We start from the raw sequence: 19474 nt of genomic DNA, 5'->3' as shown, positions 1-19474 counted from the left end.
CACTTATGACAGTCGCAGCATCCCCATACTCATGTAATCAAAATTTGGATGCTTGGCAGCTGACTCATATTTATGATGGTTGCAGTGTCCTGGGGTCAGGTATTCACCTTTTGTGACTTTCTGACAAGCAAAGTCAATGGGGATAGCTAGATTCACTTAACAACTTTGTTACTATTTTAACAACTGCAGTGACTGACTTACCTTTGACAAGAAAGATTGTAAAATGGGGCAAAACTCATTTAACAAATGTCTTGCTTAACAATAGACATTTTGGGTTCAATTGTGGTCATAAGCCGAGGACTTGTATTTTAAAAGGGATTTACTTTGTTGTTGTTGTTGTTAGTTGCAAAATCATGTCCAACCCATCACGACCCCATGGACAACATTCCTCCAGGCCTTCCTTTCCTCTACCATCCTCTGTGCTAAGTCCTGAGGTCTCGAGAAAGACTTGTCAATCAATGGGCAAAAGTAATCCGTTGACTCTGGCGCGGATGCAGGCTCGCAGAAGTCGGGCAGTCTTCCTATTGGTTAACAGTTTGACAGCTCGCATATATAAAAGGTTGTCAGTTAAGTTTGTTACTTTGTTCGTTGTCAGCTACGTTAATAAAAGGTTATCCTTACATTGTGTCCTGAGGTTTCTTCAGGAGAATACTTTTCACTGGCGACGAGGCTGGGATCCCAAGAGTAACCGCTAGTACAAAGATACCGTCTGATAATGATTCGCAGCATGACGGCTATACCTCCATTTGCCTCTTTTATGCCCGACAGAGAGTCGTGGGAGGCGTTTATTCAGCGGTTCAAATGTTTCCTTATTGCCCATGATTTGACGGGGATAACCACAGAAAGAAAGAGAGATTATTTTTTGAGCTTATGTGGCCCAGAGATGTTCTCAATGGCCCTGCCTCCGTGCATACAGTGCCTTGGGAAGTCGTAGTGGCCAAGCTAAAAGGACACTATGCACCGGTGCCATCCCGTTTTGCTAGACGTTTCGCATTTCACCGGTGTGTTCAAAAAGAAAATGAGACTATTAGTCAATTAATGGTAGCTCTCAGGCAAGCCATGTTACTGGAACAACTGATTTATGGCAGCAGGGATTTAAGGCTTCAGCGCCGCCTGCTAACTAAAATGGAGCTAACCTTAGCTATTGCTTTAGATGAAGCTCGAGCAGCTGAACAGGCAGCCCAGTCCGCTGCTGTAATTCAAAAATGTCAAGCTTCCCACATGCCATCCTCAGCAAGCCGTTGTTAATCAGCAATCTGCTGAGGAAACAAAGGAACAGCAAACAATTGACAAAGTAGCACGTATCAAGTTAGCAGCGGATGGCAGATGGAAGCCAGCCACAAATGCTTCTCAGGCAAGTTGCCTGAGTTGTGGAGGGAACCATCTGTGGTCTAATTGCCAGTTTAAATCAGCCATCTACCGGCATTGTGGGAAGACGGGTAATTTAGCCTATGTCTGCCGTGCCATCCTGCCTGCCACAGATGTTGGTCATCCTGTGAATAGAGCGGCGCAAAGATGATCAGCCCGCGCTAAGGAGACCTGCAACGCCGTCGACCGGGACAGCGAGGAAGAAGGAACTGTCAACATAGCCTCTAAAGCAAAAGGCAGCTGCCAGAAGATGTTTACCACTGTTTTAATTGAGGGGTCTCCTTGTAAAATGGAGATCGACATGGGGTCAGTGAGATCCATTATCTCCTGCGGCAGCCTCAAAAGAATCCTGCCCACAATTTCTAGAGCAGAATTAGATCCAACTAGCTGCATTATAAAAGATTACCAAAAAAGGGCTATTCCAATTGTGGGTAGCGGGCAATTTCAAGTTGAGCATGGCAAATTTAAGGGCTCTCTACCGTTAATAGTTGTAGAGGGGCCACTGGCTTCATTATTGGGTTTAGATTGGTTCGAGGCATTGGGATTCTCTATTTCAGGAATTCACTCTACAGAAATTGCTGCCGGTTTTGAAGACCTGACACGGGAGTTCAAGGACGTTTTTAGCAATGAATTGGGTAAATATAATGGAACACCAGTTTCTTTTAATTTAAATCCCAATGTAGCACCCATTAGACTTAAAGCTAGGCGAGTCCCTTTTGCACTGCAAGAAAAGGTGGATGTAGAGCTAGATAATTTAATTAGGCAAGGAATATTAGAACCAGTTGATTATGTGAAGTGGGAGACTCCTATCGTAATACCAATTAAATCAGACGAATCCATAAGGATCTGCGCAGACTATAAAACCACAATTAATAAAGGATTGCAAGCTCATCCCTATCTAGTACCTGTAGTGCAACACCTATTGCACTCGTTAGGTCGTGGACACCTTTTTGCTAAGCTTGACCTAGCTCAAGCTTATCAACAATTATCAGTAGATGATGCGATGGCAGATGCCCAAATGATCATCACATATCAGGGAGCATTCTGTTGCCGTAGATTCCAATTTGGACTCTGCGTGGCTCCCGGCATTTTTCAGAGCATTATAGAACAGCTGCTCCATGGGTTACCTGGAGTGTTACCATATTTTGACGATGTGCTCATCGCAGCACAGTCAGGGGGAGCTACTCAATAAACTTAGAACACTTTTCCTCCATTTCTGGGAGGCAGGTCTGAAATAAAAAAAAATAAGCGTCATATTGGTGTGGAGGCGGTAAATTTCCTCGGGTTTCATATTGACGCCCGAGGTATTCATCCAGCCCCTTCAAAAGTAGAAGCTATTAAGAAAGCTCCAGCTCCAAATAATAAGATGGAGTTACAAGCTTTTTTGCGTTTATTAAATTTTTATGCTATGTTTTTACCCCATAAGGCTTCTGTAGCGGAACCTTTACATAGACTGTTATACGCGTCAGCAAACTGGAAATGGGGCAGTTGTGAGGAACAAGTGTTTACAGCTGTCAAATCACTCCTGACGTCATCTTCTGTCCTCATTCAATACAATGAAGCACTACCTCTAATATTAGCTGTAGATGCTTCTCCGTATGGCATAGGGACTGTACTCAGTCATCGATGTCCAAATGGCAGTGAGGCTCCAATAGCGTATTTCTCACGTTCATTATCCAAGGCAGAAAGAAATTACAGCCAATTGGACAAAGAAGCGCTGGCAGCGGTGGCTGGAATCAAAAGGTTCCACCACTATCTACATGGTCATTCTTTCATATTACAAATCGACCATAAACCGTTGCTTGGCATAATTGCAGGAGATAAGCCAACTCCTACAATTTTTTCACCTCGTATGTCTCGATGGACTGAATTCCTTGCAGCATACAGTTACCAGCTGGAATATAGACCATGCTGATGCTTTAAGTAGATGTCCGTTGCCTCAGAAGGCTCAAGATCCCACTCTCTGCTTCTGATATAGCAGGCCATTCTAAAACTGATCCTATTTTATCTCAAGTCATTGAATGGGTCAGTAGGGGTTGGCCTCGAGGAGAGCGGTCAGAACAGTTTTTGCTGTTTTGGAAGAGACGCCTGGAACTGTCAATAGTAAAAGGTTGTCTTTTATGGGGGAACAGATAGTAGTTCCCCAAAATTTAAGGGTACAAATTTTACAACGCCTACATGAAGGTCATCCTGGCATAGCTAGAATGAAAGCATTAGGCCGTAGCTATGTCTGGTAGCCCAACTTGGATGCAGGAATAACAAATTGGGTGACCAAATGCTCTCCTTGTCAAGCATCATGCCCTAATCCAGCAGCTGCTCATCCTCGAGTTTGGGAATTACCACAATCTCCGTGGGCAAGAATTCATATAGATTTTGTTGGGCCAGTAAAGGGGCATACCTTTTTAGTTGTGGTAGATGCATTTTCAAGGTGGGTGGAAATTGCATCCATGAATACAACTACATCGAAGGCCACTATTAAAGAATTACAAGAACTATTTTCCACGCGCGGACTAGCGGACACCTTAGTATCCGATAATGGCCCTCAAGCCATTCCAAGCTTTTTTAGCAGGGCTAGGAATAAGACATGCATTGATAGCACCTTATCACCTGGCCAGCAATGGTAGAGCGGAACAGGCAGTCAATTCCGCTAAAGACGCTTTGCAACGTTTAGGTTCAGGTCCTTGGGAACAGAAAATAAATCAGTATTTATTAGCACAGCATTCAACACCTTGCCCGTCAACTGATAAAAGTCCAGCTGAGTTATTAATGGGATGGCGTCTTCGCACCATTTTAGACAGATTACATCCTCGTTATCATGCAAATGCTGCTCCAGAGTATTTTTAAGTTGGGAGAAAGAGTATGTGCAAGAAATTGCATAGGTGATCCTAAATGGGTACCAGGTCAGGTAATTCAAATAACTGGCCCGTGTTCTTATAGGGTCCAGTTAGATGATGGTCGGCAATGGCGACGCCACATAGATCAACTTTGGCGCTGCCATCAACAGATAATTCAACATGATACTACCCCATCACAAAATTGTTCGTCCTTGCCTCCGCAATCAGAAGAAAACAACGTCTGACCAGCCTGCTACCAATTCAGTTTCAACGCTTCTACCTTTCCCATATCTTTGTCGTAGGAGCCCTTACCTGTTGACCTATGCCTGACAACAAGGGAGGGACCCCTAGAGGGGCCTGCTGAGGAGTCGGCAACTTCAGAGGAGATGCTTGGAAAGGATCTCCCGGAAGCCCGCATATCTCAGAGACTATGTGTGTACAATCCGGGGGGAACGAGTGCTAAGTTCTGAGGTCTCAAGAAAGACTTGTCAATCAATGGGCAAAAGTAATCCGTTGATTCCAGCGCGTGTGCAGGCTCGCAGAAGTCAGGCAAGCTTCCTATTGGTTAACAGTTTGACAGCTCGCATATAAAAGGCTGTCAGTTAAGTTCATTACTTTGTTCGCTGTCAGCTACATTAATAAAAGGTTATTGTTACATTCTGTCTTAAGGTTTCTGCAGGGGAATACTTTTCACTCTGGAGTCCATTTAAGCTCACGCTGACTGCTTCGGTGACTCCATCCAGCCACCTCATTCTCTGTCGTCCCTTTCTTCTTTTACCCTCAATCTTTCCCAGCATGAGGCTCTTCTCCAGTGAGACCATCCTTCTCATTAGGTGGCCCAAGTATTTGAATTTCATCTTTAGGATCTGGCCTTCTAAAGAACAGTCAGGGTTGATCTCCCCTAGAACTGACCGGTTTGATCGCCTTCTGTTCCAAGGGACTCGCAGGAGTTTTCTCCAGGACCATAGTTAAAAAGCTCTCAGCCTTTCTTATGGTCCAACATTCACAGCCATACATTGCAACTGGGAAAACCATAGCTTTGACTATTTGTACTTTTGTTGGCAGGGTGATGCCTCTGCTTTTTAGAGACATCTGTCTAGGCTGTCTAGATTTGCTAGATTTCCAGGAGCAAGCATCTTTTAATTTATTGGCTGCAGTCCCCATCTGCGGTGATCTTGGAGCCCAGGAAGATAAAATCCGTCACTATCTCCATTTCCCCCCATCTATTTGCCAGATGCCATGATCTTAGTTTTCATAATGTTGAGTTTCAAGCCAACTTTTGCACTCTCCTCTTTCACCCACATCAAGAGGCTTTTTAGGTCCTTTTCACTTTCTGCCATTAGAGTGGTATCATCTGCATATCTGAGATTGTTGATATTTCTCCTGGCAATCTTAATTCCAACTTTTGATTCATCTAGCCCCGCCTTTCTCATGATGTGCTCTGCATATAAGTTAAATAGGCAGGGAAACAGTATACAGCCTTGCTAGACTCCTTTCCCAATTTTGAAACTATCAGTGGTTCCATGTCCTGTTCTCACTGTTGCTTCTTGAACCGCATATAGGTTTCTCAAGAGACAAATAAGATGGTCTGGTACTCCCATCTATTTAAAAACTTGCCACAATTTGTTATGATCCACACAGTCAAAGGTTTAGGATAGTCAATGAAGCAGAAGTAGATGTTTTTCTGGAACTCCCTAGCTTTCTCCATGACCCAGCGTATGTTGGCAATTTGATCTCTAGTTCCACTGCCTCTTCGAAATCCTGCCTGTATTCCTGATAGTTCTTGATCCACATACTGCTGGAACCTAGCTTGTAGGATTTTGAGCAAAACTTTACTAGCGTGTGAAATGAGTGCAATGGTGTGATAGTTTGAACATTCTCTGGCATTGCCTTTTTTTATTTGGAATGTAAACTGACCTTTTCCAATTCTGTGGCCACTGTTGAGTTTTCCAAATTTGCTGGCAAATTGAGTGTAGCACTTTTACTCCATCATCTTTTAAGATTTTGAATAGCTCAGTTGGAATACTGTCACCTACATTAGCTTTGTTGTTGCTCAGATTTTCTAAGACCCATTTGACTTCACATTCTAGGATGTCTGGCTCGAAGTCAGTGACCACCCCATCTTGGTTACCAGAGACAGTATGTTCGTTCTTGTATAGTTCTTCTGTGTAATTTTGCCATCTCTTCTTAATCTCTTCTACCTCTATTATGTCCTGATCCTTTATCATGCCCACCTTTGCATGAAATGTTCCCTTCATATCTCAAATTTTCTTGACGAGATCTCTGGTCCTCCCTATTCTATTGTTTTCTTCTATTTCTTTGCACTGTTCATTTAAGAAGGCATTCTTATCTCTTCTAGCTATTCTCTGGAATTCTGCATTCGATTGGGTGCATCTTTCTCTTTCTTCCTTGCCTTTCGCTTCCCTTCTTTCCTCAGCTATTTGCAAAGGTTCCTCAGACACCATTTTGCTTTCTTGCATTTCTTTTTCTTTGGGATGGTTTTACTGGCTACCTCTTGCACAATGTTGCGAACTTCCGTATTTCAGGCACTCTGTCTATCAGATCTAATTCCTTAAATCTATTTGTCACCTCTACTGTTATTCATATATATTCATATATTCATCAGGGACATGATTAGTTCATACCTGAGTGGCCTAGTGCTTTTCCCTATTTACTTCAATTTAAGCCTAAAGTTTGCCACGAAAAGCTCATGATCTGAGCCACATTTAGCTCCTGGTCTTGTTTTTACTGACTGTATAGAGCTTCTCCATCTTTGGCTGCAGAGTACACAGTCACTCTGATTTCTGTGTTGACCATCTGGTGATGTCCTTGTGTAGAGTCGTCTTGGGTTGTTGGAAAAGAGTGTGTCAGGGTTAACAAAATAAAACTCCAAGGCCTGAGTTTCCTAAAAGTTCCATTTTGTTAGAGATGTCATGTTGGCACATCTTGGAAAATGTGGAAACTTTCAGATTCAGGTTTTCCCACCCAGCCTCTCCTCAGAAGAAAAGTGTGTCTTGTAAAAAATGCAGAGAGTTAATATTTACTAACTAACCCCCTCTTCCCCACCCCGCCCCACCAGAAGACCCTTCAGCTTATCTGGAAATTTGTCATGAAATTGCTTCACTAATTTGTCAGCTTTCACATTCCAACTTTTCACCCACGTGGCTTCAGACAATGGATACCCCTTTCAATGCACTAAATATTTTAAACGACCTCTATACAATCTAGAATCTAGTCTTTTCTTCACTTTGTAATGTGATTCTCCCTATATTACTAAAGGAGGAGTTGGCTCTGCAGTCTTAAATTAAACCCAATCACAGGTTTCAGCAGGCTACAATGAAAAACTGAGTGTATCTTCTCTAGAATTCTAGGCAGACTGAGCTGACCCGTTTACTGGGTTAATTATTTTGATAATTGGGGACATAAAAACTTTGGCCCTAATTTCTTGCTAGACATCCTTAACTGGATGTATTTGGTAGATAGGAAAACTTTATCTCCCACATGAAAGGGGAGTTGAAGCTTGTTTTTTGTATTCTTCCACTACGTCTCCCAGAGCTTTTCTTGTATTCTCCCACCCCTTTTTCAGAGTGTCCATCCATTCAGTCAAAGACATCGAGGAGGGGAGCTCCCTGGGCAGCTCAGGCATGAGGACAAATTCCACGCCACCGGTAACTTAAAAAGGAGTTAATCCAGTGCTGCTGTGAACAGCATTATTATATGGTACTTTGGCGAACAGTAGCAGGTCTGACCAATTGTCCTGTTAGTAGTCTACATAACAATGGATATATTGTTCCACCATTGTGTTAGTCCGTTCCGCTGCTCCATTTGTATTCGGATGAAAAGCCAAGCTGAGTCCTTGCGTGGACCCAATGGACCTCAGGAACTCCCTCCAGAATTTAGCAGTGAACTGGACTCCTCAGTCTGAGATGATTCTCTAGGGCACACCATGAAGGCAAGAGATGTGTTTAACAAACATCTTCACTAGCTTCTTCGCTGACAGTAACCCTGCACAAGCGATAAAGTGGGCTTGCTTGGAAAATAAATAATAATGCTGACCACATCGATAGCCCTTTATGGCTCCCACCAATTTTGGGATAGGCCTTTCAGCTTGCTTTGTTTGTGCTCAGCGACCTAGATGTCTCCTGGCCGGCTTTTTGGTGGCTGGCTTTCGGTGGAGGTTGAGCTCCAAGATGACTGTAGCATTGTACCAATTCTGGATACGTTCAGGCACCCCCTGGATGCCACATGCCTTTCTGAGTTCATAGGTGTGTACAAGGAGGCGCTCTGGCCAGTCTTGTAATTTCCCAGCCAGTCTCCAAAGGTCACAAACTAGCTTTTGTCGGTTGGGCGGCTTGCTTCAACTTTTGAATTTGCGCTCCCACCTCCACTTGATGTTAAATTGTTAAATTTGATTCAGTCCAAATCAGTTGGACAAATCCGGCGGCAGCATCTAGCTCAGAAGCCACTTCATTGTGGAGTTCAGCCATCCATTCCAACGCTTCCCCTTATTCATCCGACTCAATATAACTGAAACCAAATCCCAGTCGGAAAGGTATTGATCCCCATTTTGATCAATATGTGCTCAAACTCGATTCAGGGAATAGATTAACTTTACAGGTGTCCCATCAAACGTCACCTGGAATCGGGGGGTGGGAGCCGGTGGGGCTTGTGGCTGAATTTGTGTGGGCGGTTGGGCAGGCATGTTGCAGCAATACTACCGACAGCTGCTGTTGGACCATGATTTGTGGGGGGATTGCAGCTTGGGGCTGCATTTGCGGTTGCAGCAATACCAGGATCACTTGGGGGGCCATGATCTGTGGGTGGAACATCCCAAGCAGCTGCACCGGCACAGGTTGTGGGATGGGGGCTGGCATCCACTGATACTGCACCCATCCTTGGCCCAGGTAGAAAGCCCACCACGGTGGGATCTGGTTCGCTGGCAGTAACCCAAATGCTGACTGCTGATTTGGGGTCGGAATTCCCCAAAAGCTCTGCTGCAGGCTTGCCATCAGCTCTCCATGCTGATTCATCCAACCCAGTTGTTGGGGCATTTGCAACCCAGGTTAATTGGGGCTGCAGTTGGCCCCCAGCTGTGGGGCTGTGGGCTGATCAGCTTTCCACTGAATGGAAGGAGACAGAATCTCCACTCCATGGTGCTATGGGGTCACGGCCGGGAAGGTGAATGTTGGCTGGGCCAGGGGATTAAGGAGTTGCTATTGGAGCCACGGGGGGGGGGGAGCAGCCTTGACCCATGAGTGGAGGGGACCAAAGCAGACACTAACTGGGTGCTCCAATGATTGGGGATCCCAGCCACCCTCAAGCAGTTAGACTCTGACCAGCCTCCCAGACCAATTCGGACAGCTTAACATGAATGGAATCAATGCTTGCCTTAGCTCCGAACCACCCAGGTGGACCATGGCCCAGCCGACATTTGCCTTCCTGGGTCAAAACTCCGCAAAGCAATGGAATGGGGATTTATACTCTTTCCATACAGTGACAAGCGGGTCAGCACAAAACCTCACCACTGGAATAAGACCAACAACAGTGCCCCTTTGCCCTGGGGCACAGACAGCCCATCAACCAGGATGGGGAAATCAACCTAGCCAAGCAGCAGAGGGGGTGGGGATTTCGCCCCCTAGCCAGCCACCAATGTTTGAGTTGCAACCTGTGAGTCAGATTCCACAGGGTGGGCTTTCTTCCTGGACCATGGCTGGGCAAAATACCAATGGATGCTTGCCCCTCCTCAGCAGATGGCACCATTTCAGATAACTAGTCCAAGGCAACCCCAAGGACTGCCTCAACAGGTTCCAGCCCAACCGCTGCTGCAGGGGCAGCCCCCAGCGCAATGCCTCAACACGTTCCTGTCCAACTGCCGCCACAGGAAGCAGTGCCGCAAGGAGTGCTCCAGCCACAAGCGCCCACCCAACTGCCTACGCAAATCCAGGCACCAGTTCCGCCAGCTCCCATACCCCCTTGATTTCGAGCAACATTTGATGGGACCCCTGGGAAACTAGCCTACTTCCTAAATTGAGTCTGGGTGCACATTGAAATTTGGGGATCAATGCCCTTCTGACCGGGGGCTGATCAGTGATAACTGATGGGATGAATGAAGGGGAAGCTCCACAACAAGGCGGCTCATGAATTAGAAGATGCAGACGGGTTCGTTCAGCTGATGCGAATTTGATTTAGCAATGTGGCCCAATATGTGGAAGCAGAAGAGTAGATCCAAGGATTGCGACATGTTGGCTGTCACAAGTAAAGGAATTAGTTTGGGAGTTTAGAAGGGCGGCTGGAAACAGGGTTCGCAACCTGGGAGTCCTCCTGGACCCACAGCTGACCTTCAACCATCAGTTATCAGCTGTGACCAGGGGGGCATTTGCACAGGTTCGCCTGGTGCACCAGTTGCGACCCTACCTGAACCGGGAGGCTCTCACAACAGTCACTCGGGCCCTTGTGACCTCTAGGCTGGAATACTGCAATGTGCTCTACATGGGGCTGCCCTTGAAGAGCATCCGGCGACTTCAGCTAGTCCAGAATGCGGCCGCGCAAGCGATCGTGGGTGCACCTCGGTACACCCACATAACACCTATCCTCCGCAAGCTGCGCTGGCTACCTGTCGATCTCCGGGTGCGCTTCAAGGTGCTACTTACCACCCATAAAGCCCTTCATGGTAGTGGATCTGGATACTTGAGAGACCGCCTCCTGCCAATCACCTCCTCGCGACCCATTAGATCACATAGATTAGGCCTCCTCCGAGTTCCATCTGCCAGTCAGTGTCGACTGGCAACTACGCGGAGGAGAGCCTTCTCGGTAGTAGCTCCGACCCTTTGGAACGATCTCCCTGTGGAGATTCGCACCCTCACCACCCTCCAGACCTTCCGCACAGCCCTTAAAATCTGGCTATCCCGTCAGGCCTGGGGTTAAAGAATGTAACTCACCCCCACCCGAATGGTATGAATGTTGTGTTCTATTTTTAATTATGTATTGTCCTTATGTGTTATTGTCTGTATCCCCCTCCCTTTGAGTTGTAAGCCGCCCTGAGTCCCCCCAGAGAAAAGGGCGGCCTATAAATAAATTTTCAAAAAAAAAACAAAAAAAAACTAAGGGACTGGCCAGAACAACTCCTTGTGTACAATGCCACAGTTATTCTGGATCACAAACATCACCCCCATCAAAAGCCAACTGCCGAAAAGCTGACTAGAAGTCCTTTGGGCCACCGAACACAAATGAAGCAAGGCGAAACGCCTCCCCACAAGAGCAATAAAACTGGTGTCAACATGGGCAAAGAGCGTTGCAATGCTTGGCCCCGGCCCCAATCCCATAAGCGTGCACCCAAGCTGCCAAAGGGGCAAAAAAACCACCCAAAACCACCCAAAGAGTGTCATCTTGCCCAACAAACAGAAGGATCCGAAACCCCAGCCTGAAGAGATGGAGACTCTGCCAGATGGGGAAACCCTTCCCAGTTCAGAGGAAGAAAAAAGCAGCAAACACGACCTGATGTTAAGTGCATCCATCCACCCTTTTGCCATCAAAGCCAAACTCATAGTGCCCGAGATGTGGATAGAAGGGGCAGTTGTGGACCTGGTGCTTAATCAACATGTCCATTGTAGAGCAGCTGGGCATATGCACAAGACCCTTAGCCAATCCCATTCAGATTGAGCAAGTGGACAGGACACTAATTGGAGGGGCCCCTGCCAAGCTAATTACTGACTTGGTGAAGTTGCAGATAAAGCACCATTATGAACATTTCATGCACCTCAAAAGTAATCAGACCTCCCTGAAAATAAGGCCAAGCGTTTATTTTGGGGGTCAAAAGAAAATAAGACCCTGTCTTATTTTGGGGGAAACACGGTACTATAATAAGCTGTATTCACATGAGAGGGTACCAGAAGGGAAAATAAGACAATTCTTAGAGAAAACCTGAATAACTAAAATAACAGAAAATTTTAAGAAGGCACTAGAAGAAAGAATTACAATGATGGAGGTAATAGAAGGCATTAATTAAAAGGCAAAAGAAAGGGAAAACACCAGGACCAGATGGATTACCGGCAGAACTGTACCAAACATTACAAGAAGTATTAAGCAATGTAATGTTAGAATTATTTAATGACTTAGGAGGCAAAGATACCAGAAACATGGATGGAGGCATATATAACGCTGATACTAAAAGACGACTCAGACCTATAAGAAGTAAAAAATTACAGACCTATTTCATTACTAAATGTAGATTATAAAATCTGCATCAATAATGGCAGAAAAAATGAAGAGACTCCTAAACGAACTTATACACACAGACCAAAATGGATTTCTCCCTAAGAGACAGATCAGAGACAATATGTAAATTGTATTAAATTGTAGTAAATTGCAGATGATTTGGTGTTTATTATGGAAGATGTAGCCAGGCCTAAATCCCGACTGAAAGGGATCTAGATAATCGGTTTCCTCCAAGGACCGCCGGAGCTGAAAGGCCACCACTTTCTCAACAACCTTCCCCACAAAGGGGAGGTTGGAGACTGGACGATAGTTATTTAAAACGGCTGGATCCAAAGATGGCTTCTTCAGAAGGGGTCTCACCACCGCCGCCTTTAAGGCGGGGGGAAAGAACCCCTCCCGAAGAGAGGCGATAACAACCGCCTGGATCCAGCCCCGTGTCACCTCCCTGCTGTTAGCAACCAGCCAGGAGGGGCACGGGTCCAGCACACATGTGGAGGCACTTACAGCTCCCATGGCCTTGTCCACTTCCTCAGGGGTAACAACTTGAAAATCAATCCAGAGATGTCGCTCCAGATGTGCCTCGGCTGGCTCTGTGCAATTGGAGTCCAGGTCCGTCCAAAGCCGAGCAACTTTATCCGCGAGAAATTGGACGTATTCCTCAGCTCTGCCTTGCAAAGGATCGCTCGTATCCCTCCTATTCAGGAGGGAACAGGTTATCCTGAACAAGGCGGCTGGGCGCGACTCAGCGGAAGCTATCAGAGAGGCAATGTGTGTTCTTTTTGTCATCCTAATTGCCCAGAGGTAGACTCTGATGCTGGATCTTAAAAGTGCTCGGTCTGACTCAGACTTACTGGATCTCCATCGTTGCTCTAGGCATCTCTTTCGGCGCTTCATCTCCCGGAGGTCCTCAGTAAACCAAGGAGCCCTCCTGGATCCACTGCCTCGGATTGACCGTAAAGGCGCAATCTGGTTAAGATCCTCTGATGCTGCTGAATTCCAGGCAGCAACCAGAGTCTCCACCGGACTGCAGGCGAGGGTATCAGGAACAACGCCAAGCTCCATCTGAAAGCCCAAAGGGTCCATAAGGCGCCTGGAGTGGAACCACCTAATCGGTTCCTCCTCCCTACAGTGGGGGTTTGGTCTCCGAAAGTCAAGCCTCAGTAGGTAGTGGTCCGACCATGACAGGGGTAAGATCTCACTACCCCTCAAACCAAGATCACAACTCCACTGCTCCGAGAGGAATACGAGGTCGAGCGTGTGACCTGCCAAGTGAGTCGGGCCCCGAATTACTTGGGCCAAACCCATGGCTGTCATGGAAGCCATGAACTCCTGCGCTCCATCAGAGTGTTCGCCGAGTGAAGGCAAATTGAAGTCCCCCAGAACCATAAGCCTGGGGAACTCAATTGCCAGCTCGGCTACTGACTCGAGGAGCGAGGGGAGGGCTGCTGCAACGCTGTTGGGAGGCAGGTACGTTAACAGCAAGCCCACTTGACCCTTGAGGTCCAACTTCACCAGTAAGGACTCACACCCGACAAGCTCCAGAGCAGGGATCCTACGAGGAGCTAGAGACTCTGGGATAACAATAGCCACACCCCCACCCCTTCTCTGGGGTCATGGCTGATGAAGCACCTGAAAACCCTCTGGGCACATCTCAGTGAGGGGGACTCCTCCCTCTGGGCCCAGCCAGGTTTCAGTAATACATGCCAGGTCTGCCCCCTCGTCTAAAATTAGGTCCCGGACGAGGGGAGCCTTGTGAACTACAGACCTGGCATTTAGCGACAGCAGCCTGAGACCAGGGTCCTGATTACTCACGCCATCTGGCCTTGGAGTGGGACTCATAGGGCCGGAAGGAGGGATCTCTCTGACGTAGCGAGCCCTCCTTCCCCGGTAATGGCCAGCCCTAAAGTCCCCGCCATATCTGCCCCTCCCTGTTAAGACCGTAATGTTCCGGCCCATTCCCGTGTCCGTGGTCCCTCCACCCACCCCCATAGCCCCCGCATTCCCCGACAGGCCCTTCGAATCAATCATCCCAAGATTGGGAATAGGTCCAGATCCCCCCCAACACTTCTGCGAAGCACTCAGTGTGGGGGAACCCGGTTCCAATCCCAATCCTCACACACCCAAGCGCTCACTCACTCACACCCCCACAAAAAATTTAAAAATTACAACAATATAATATAAAGGGGAATTACACAAGTTAAAAAGTGGGATCATTCACTTACAATCATACACATCCACACTACTTACAAAGAAATTGCGCAAGTATAAAAGGATGTTAAGATAAGCGAGCAAATCCGTACATAGAGGCATCAAGTTCATAGAACAACAGCACAATAAACCGGTCAAGGCGGGCACGATATGAGGGAGCTAAAGTGACCTCTTTCTCTAATAGTCTGGTATAAGAGGAGTAATAGTCGAGATGGCTAGGATAAAGTTCCTGAAGTAGTAATGGGCGATGATAGCCACGGTAATGGTCGCAGTCCGGGGGGAGAGATGAAAAACTAAAAGTCCAACGGGCTAAGTCCATAAAGATGAAGCGTAATTGGAGGAACCAACTAGGGTAGATGATAAGGATGGTAAACAGAGAAGCCCCCCCCCCCAAGCCACAAAGGAGGGCAAACCGGGGGGGGCCTTACCACAGCGGAAAGTCCGGTCAGATGGGGGAGGGGGCGTCCAAAAGGGGAACAGAGATAACAAATGATAACAATTGCCCACCTCTGTTCGGCACCAACCCCCCCCCATAACCCCCCTCCTTAAAAACGAAGGGCCAGTTGATCTAGTAACACTAAAGGAGGATAACTATTATAAGGTGAGAAAACAAATAGAAATAGATTTGGAAAGATATTTTAACAGAAGGGGGGAATTAAAACAAAAACAAGAATTAGAAAAACAATATAGGATGGTTTCCACAATTGCAAATACAAGTAAGATATGAAAAAGATAAAAGGAAATACGGTTCTACCTTAGGAATTTCGGAGTTGGATAAGATATTTATGGGAACGGAAGAAAAAATAATTAAGAAACTATATATCGTATTTTTCGGAGTATAAGACACACTGGAGTATAAGACGCACCAAGGTTTTGAAGAGGCAATTTTTTTAAAAATGTAGGTAGGTAGACAGATGGATAGAGAGGGAGAGAAAGAGAGAAATACAGTAGGTAGGTAGGGAGAGAGAGTAGTTAGGCAGGTAGGTTGATAAAGGGAGAGAGAGAGAGAGAAATAGAGAGAGAGTGTGTAGATAGGTAGAGGGATAGAGAGAGAGAAATAGAAAGAGAGAAATACCGTAGATAGGTAGGGAGAGAGAGAGTAGGTAGGTTGGTAGGTAAAGGGATAGAGAAAAATAGAGAGAGAAATACAGTAGAAAGGTAGGGGGGAGAGTAGTTATGTAGATAGATAGGGAGAGAGAGAGAAATATAGTAGATAGGTAGGGAGAGAGAAAATAGGTAGGTAGATAAAGGGATAGAAGAGAGAAATAGAGAAATACAGTAGATAGGTGGGGAGAGAGAGTAGGTAGGTAGGTAGGTAAAGGGATAGAGAGAGAGAGAAATAGAGAGAGATAAAGAAATACAGTAAGTAGGGAGAGAGAGTGTGGGTGGCTAGGTGGGTGGATAGATAGGTAGAGGGATAGAGAGAAATACAGGAGATAGATAGGTGTTTCTGCTGGCAGAGCACTTGATCAATGTAATACTCATCAATCAGTTAAAGAGCTTTCCAAAAGGAAAAAAAGTTTTTGCACTCTGCAAACCTCCCCAAAGCAGTCCGTTTTTCATGAAAACGAACCCGTTCCCCCCCCCAAAAAAGCATGAATAGCCTTGGGGGGGGGCTTGTAGAGTGCTCCGTGGGGTGGTCGAGGTAGGCGAAAACGAGCAAAAAATGGCATTTTTCACAAAAACAGGCTCATTTCTTGTCAAAAAAAAAAATTGCATGCATAGCCTTATGGAGGCTTACAGAGTGCCGCTGGGGGCTGGGGGGAGCAAAAACGGCCCATTTTTTGCTCATTTCTGCCCTCCCCAGCCCCCAGAAGTTCTCTGAAAGCCTCCATAAGGGTATGCACAGCCATTTTGGTGAAGGGGTGGGGCTTCAGGAGGCAAAAATGCTATATTCGGTGTATAAGAAGCACCCAGATTGGGGTGATAAGGCAAATCCTCCTGCGGATAGGAGAAACCCCCTAAACAGACGAGGAGCTATCCTGCCATTTGGTTAGGACCGGAGCGATGGCGACCGCGTAAGAAGAGAGCGAATAGACAGAGAAGCAGTGGAAATCGGATACTTGTTACTATTGTTGACAATCCAAAGAGGAAGGCAACGCGAAACTGGTAGAGAGGGTGAGCTGGAAAGAAGAAAGCGCCGGGAGAGAAGCTGTTTTTGCAGCTCGATTTTGCCAAAAAGAACTGGAGCAGACACGCTGAGATGGAAGGGACAGCCAGAAGAGGCTAAAGGAATTAGCCACAGTGAGAACGAAAATCCGACATGGACAAACAGGAGTGGAGTGGAAAATAATATTTGCCGAAAAGTTTTGGAAAGCTCAAAGAAGAGATTGTTTAACAGTGGGGTTGGTACACTGAGTTCCTTTTCTTTTTCTGCTCACTCTTCCTTCTGCTGCTTGTTGAATTTATAAGTATTTGACATTTATTTGCCTCGGAATTTGGAACAGTGTCAGAGACAATAGATAGAGAACTGCATTGGAAAGAGAATTTTGCTTCGATATTAACAATGAGACTGAGGAAAGGGTGACACCTAGTGAATTGTAAATCCGAACCCTGAAATCTGGTGTAAGAAAATATCTGATGACATAAGCTTATATATATATATATATATATATATATATATATATATATATATATATATATATATATATATATATATATATATATATATATATATATATATATATATATATATGTAACATATATATATATATATATATATGTAACATATATATATATATATATGTTTTATTTGTGCTGATAAATAAGGCAACAGTAAAAATATTGGGTTTCTGTCGTGATGGACTCTTGTGACGAGCCGACTGACAGATGATGGAAGCAATTAGCTTCCTCCCATAATTGGGGCTTACCAGGGGTTGTAACACTAAATATATATCTATATATCTATATATCTATATATCTGTATATATATCTGTATGTATGTATGTATGTATGTATGTATGTATGTATATATATATATACACACATATATATATATATATATATATATATATATATATATATATATATATATATATATATATACACATATATATACATATATATTATATATACATATATACATACATACATACATATATATATATATACATATATATTATATATACATATATATATACATATATATATATATATAATATTATATATATATATATATAATATTATATATATATATATATATATAATATTATATATATATATATATATATATATATATATATATATATATATATATATATATATATATATATATATATATATATATATATATATATATATATATGTTATATTTATGCTGATAAATAAATAAAGGCATAAATATAACAAATGTAACAAAAAGGCAACAGTAAAAAATATTGGGTTTCTGTCTGGATGGTCTCTTGTGACGAGCCGAAGACAGAGAGTGGAAGTGTGACCTTCCTCCCATATTTGGGCATACCAGGGGTTGTGACTTTAAATACAGGTTCGATTCCCAACAAGGGTGTGGCTAGCTGATGAGAGCTAAATAGCTTGAAATAGATCTATACTAGTCTCCCTTTATTTATTTATCAGCATAAATATAACATATATATATATATGATGGCAGAAACAGCGGGACCAAAAGATGGCAGAAACAGCGGGACCAGCTCCAACGATGCAGAGTATGCAATCAATCCTCCAGATGATACAAGAGACACTGGCGAAAAGCCAAGAAGTGACAATTACTAATCATGAAGAGACAAGGAGGAATCATGAAGAAATGAAAAATGAAATGGGAGAATTGAAAGGAACTATTAAGATGTTAGATGACAAAATTGAAAAGATACAGAAGGCCTTAACAATCAATGAACAGAAAATCCAGTGTATGGAAGAAAAAATAGAACAATCAGACCAGAGGATGGAAAAAATGGAATTGGAATATAAACAACTTAATAAAGAATTAGAACTATCAATAATTCAACTGGAAAATGAAAGAGCTGCATTCTACCTAAGATTCCAAAACATACCGGAAGAGAAGGAGGAGGACGTAAAAGGAAAAGTAATTAAAATTCTCACTGAATCTCTTAAAAAAAAGAACAAGAATTGAGAGGAGACATTGATGAGGCTTATAGAGTGCATACTAATTATGCCAGAAGAGAGATGAAGTGTACAAAAAAACCAGAGAAGAGACAATTACTCTACAGAGAAAAGAGTTGATCACGCTCAAACAGATTCCACGAAGAATTCAGGAACAATGTAGGCAGTACCAATTCTTAACAAACCAGTTAAATAAAAACAGAATAATGTACAGATGGTTGGTACCAGAAAGGGGTTCTAGTATCTTGGCAAGGAAAAATGATATTAGATAGAAAATATAGAAGATGCACAGAAATTCTATGAAGAATTCCGCTAGAGGGAAATAGAACAAGGAAGCAAGGAGGAATTGGAAAGTGGAGGTCAAGAGGAAGAAACATCAGAACATAACGAAAGAAACAGGAGAGAAGAACAGAGGCAAGAAAGAGAGAGCAGAGAAGGAACACGCGAGAGGGAAAAGTCAGATACAAACCAGAAGTAAAAAAAACAACCCCAGTTAAAGATGGATCAAGAAACAACAATTATCTTGATAAATTTGAATGGACTGAATGCACCCAAAAAAAAAAAGAAGAGCCCAGATGTTTAATAAAATAAGAAGGTTAATGATGGTGAAATCAATTCAGGACAATAGCTGGCATATAGACTATAGAACGAAAGAGAAAAAAGGAAATGATATGAAATTATATGGGTTTGTAGAAATACCATCCCCAAGAAAACACAAATGGAGATTTGAAAGAGACGCCTATAACAATAGAAAAAGAAAGGGAGGGAAGAAG

The 19474-nt window shown here is 44.2% G+C and overlaps 1 protein-coding gene across 3 annotated transcripts in view; it reads right to left on the bottom strand.

Annotated features, from left to right (window-relative positions):
* Nucleotides 1–19474, bottom strand: part of LAS1L (LAS1 like ribosome biogenesis factor) — a 59880-nt gene that overhangs the window by 18123 nt on the left and 22283 nt on the right. The window lies entirely within an intron of this gene.

The sequence above is a fragment of the Thamnophis sirtalis genome, unplaced genomic scaffold (assembly GCF_051295495.1).
Source record: "Thamnophis sirtalis isolate CommonGarterSnake01/CBP01778 unplaced genomic scaffold, rThaSir2_p1.2 scaffold_13, whole genome shotgun sequence".
NCBI classification, from domain to species: Eukaryota; Metazoa; Chordata; class Lepidosauria; order Squamata; family Natricidae; genus Thamnophis; species Thamnophis sirtalis.
This window is presented reverse-complemented; position numbering and strand designations above follow the sequence as displayed.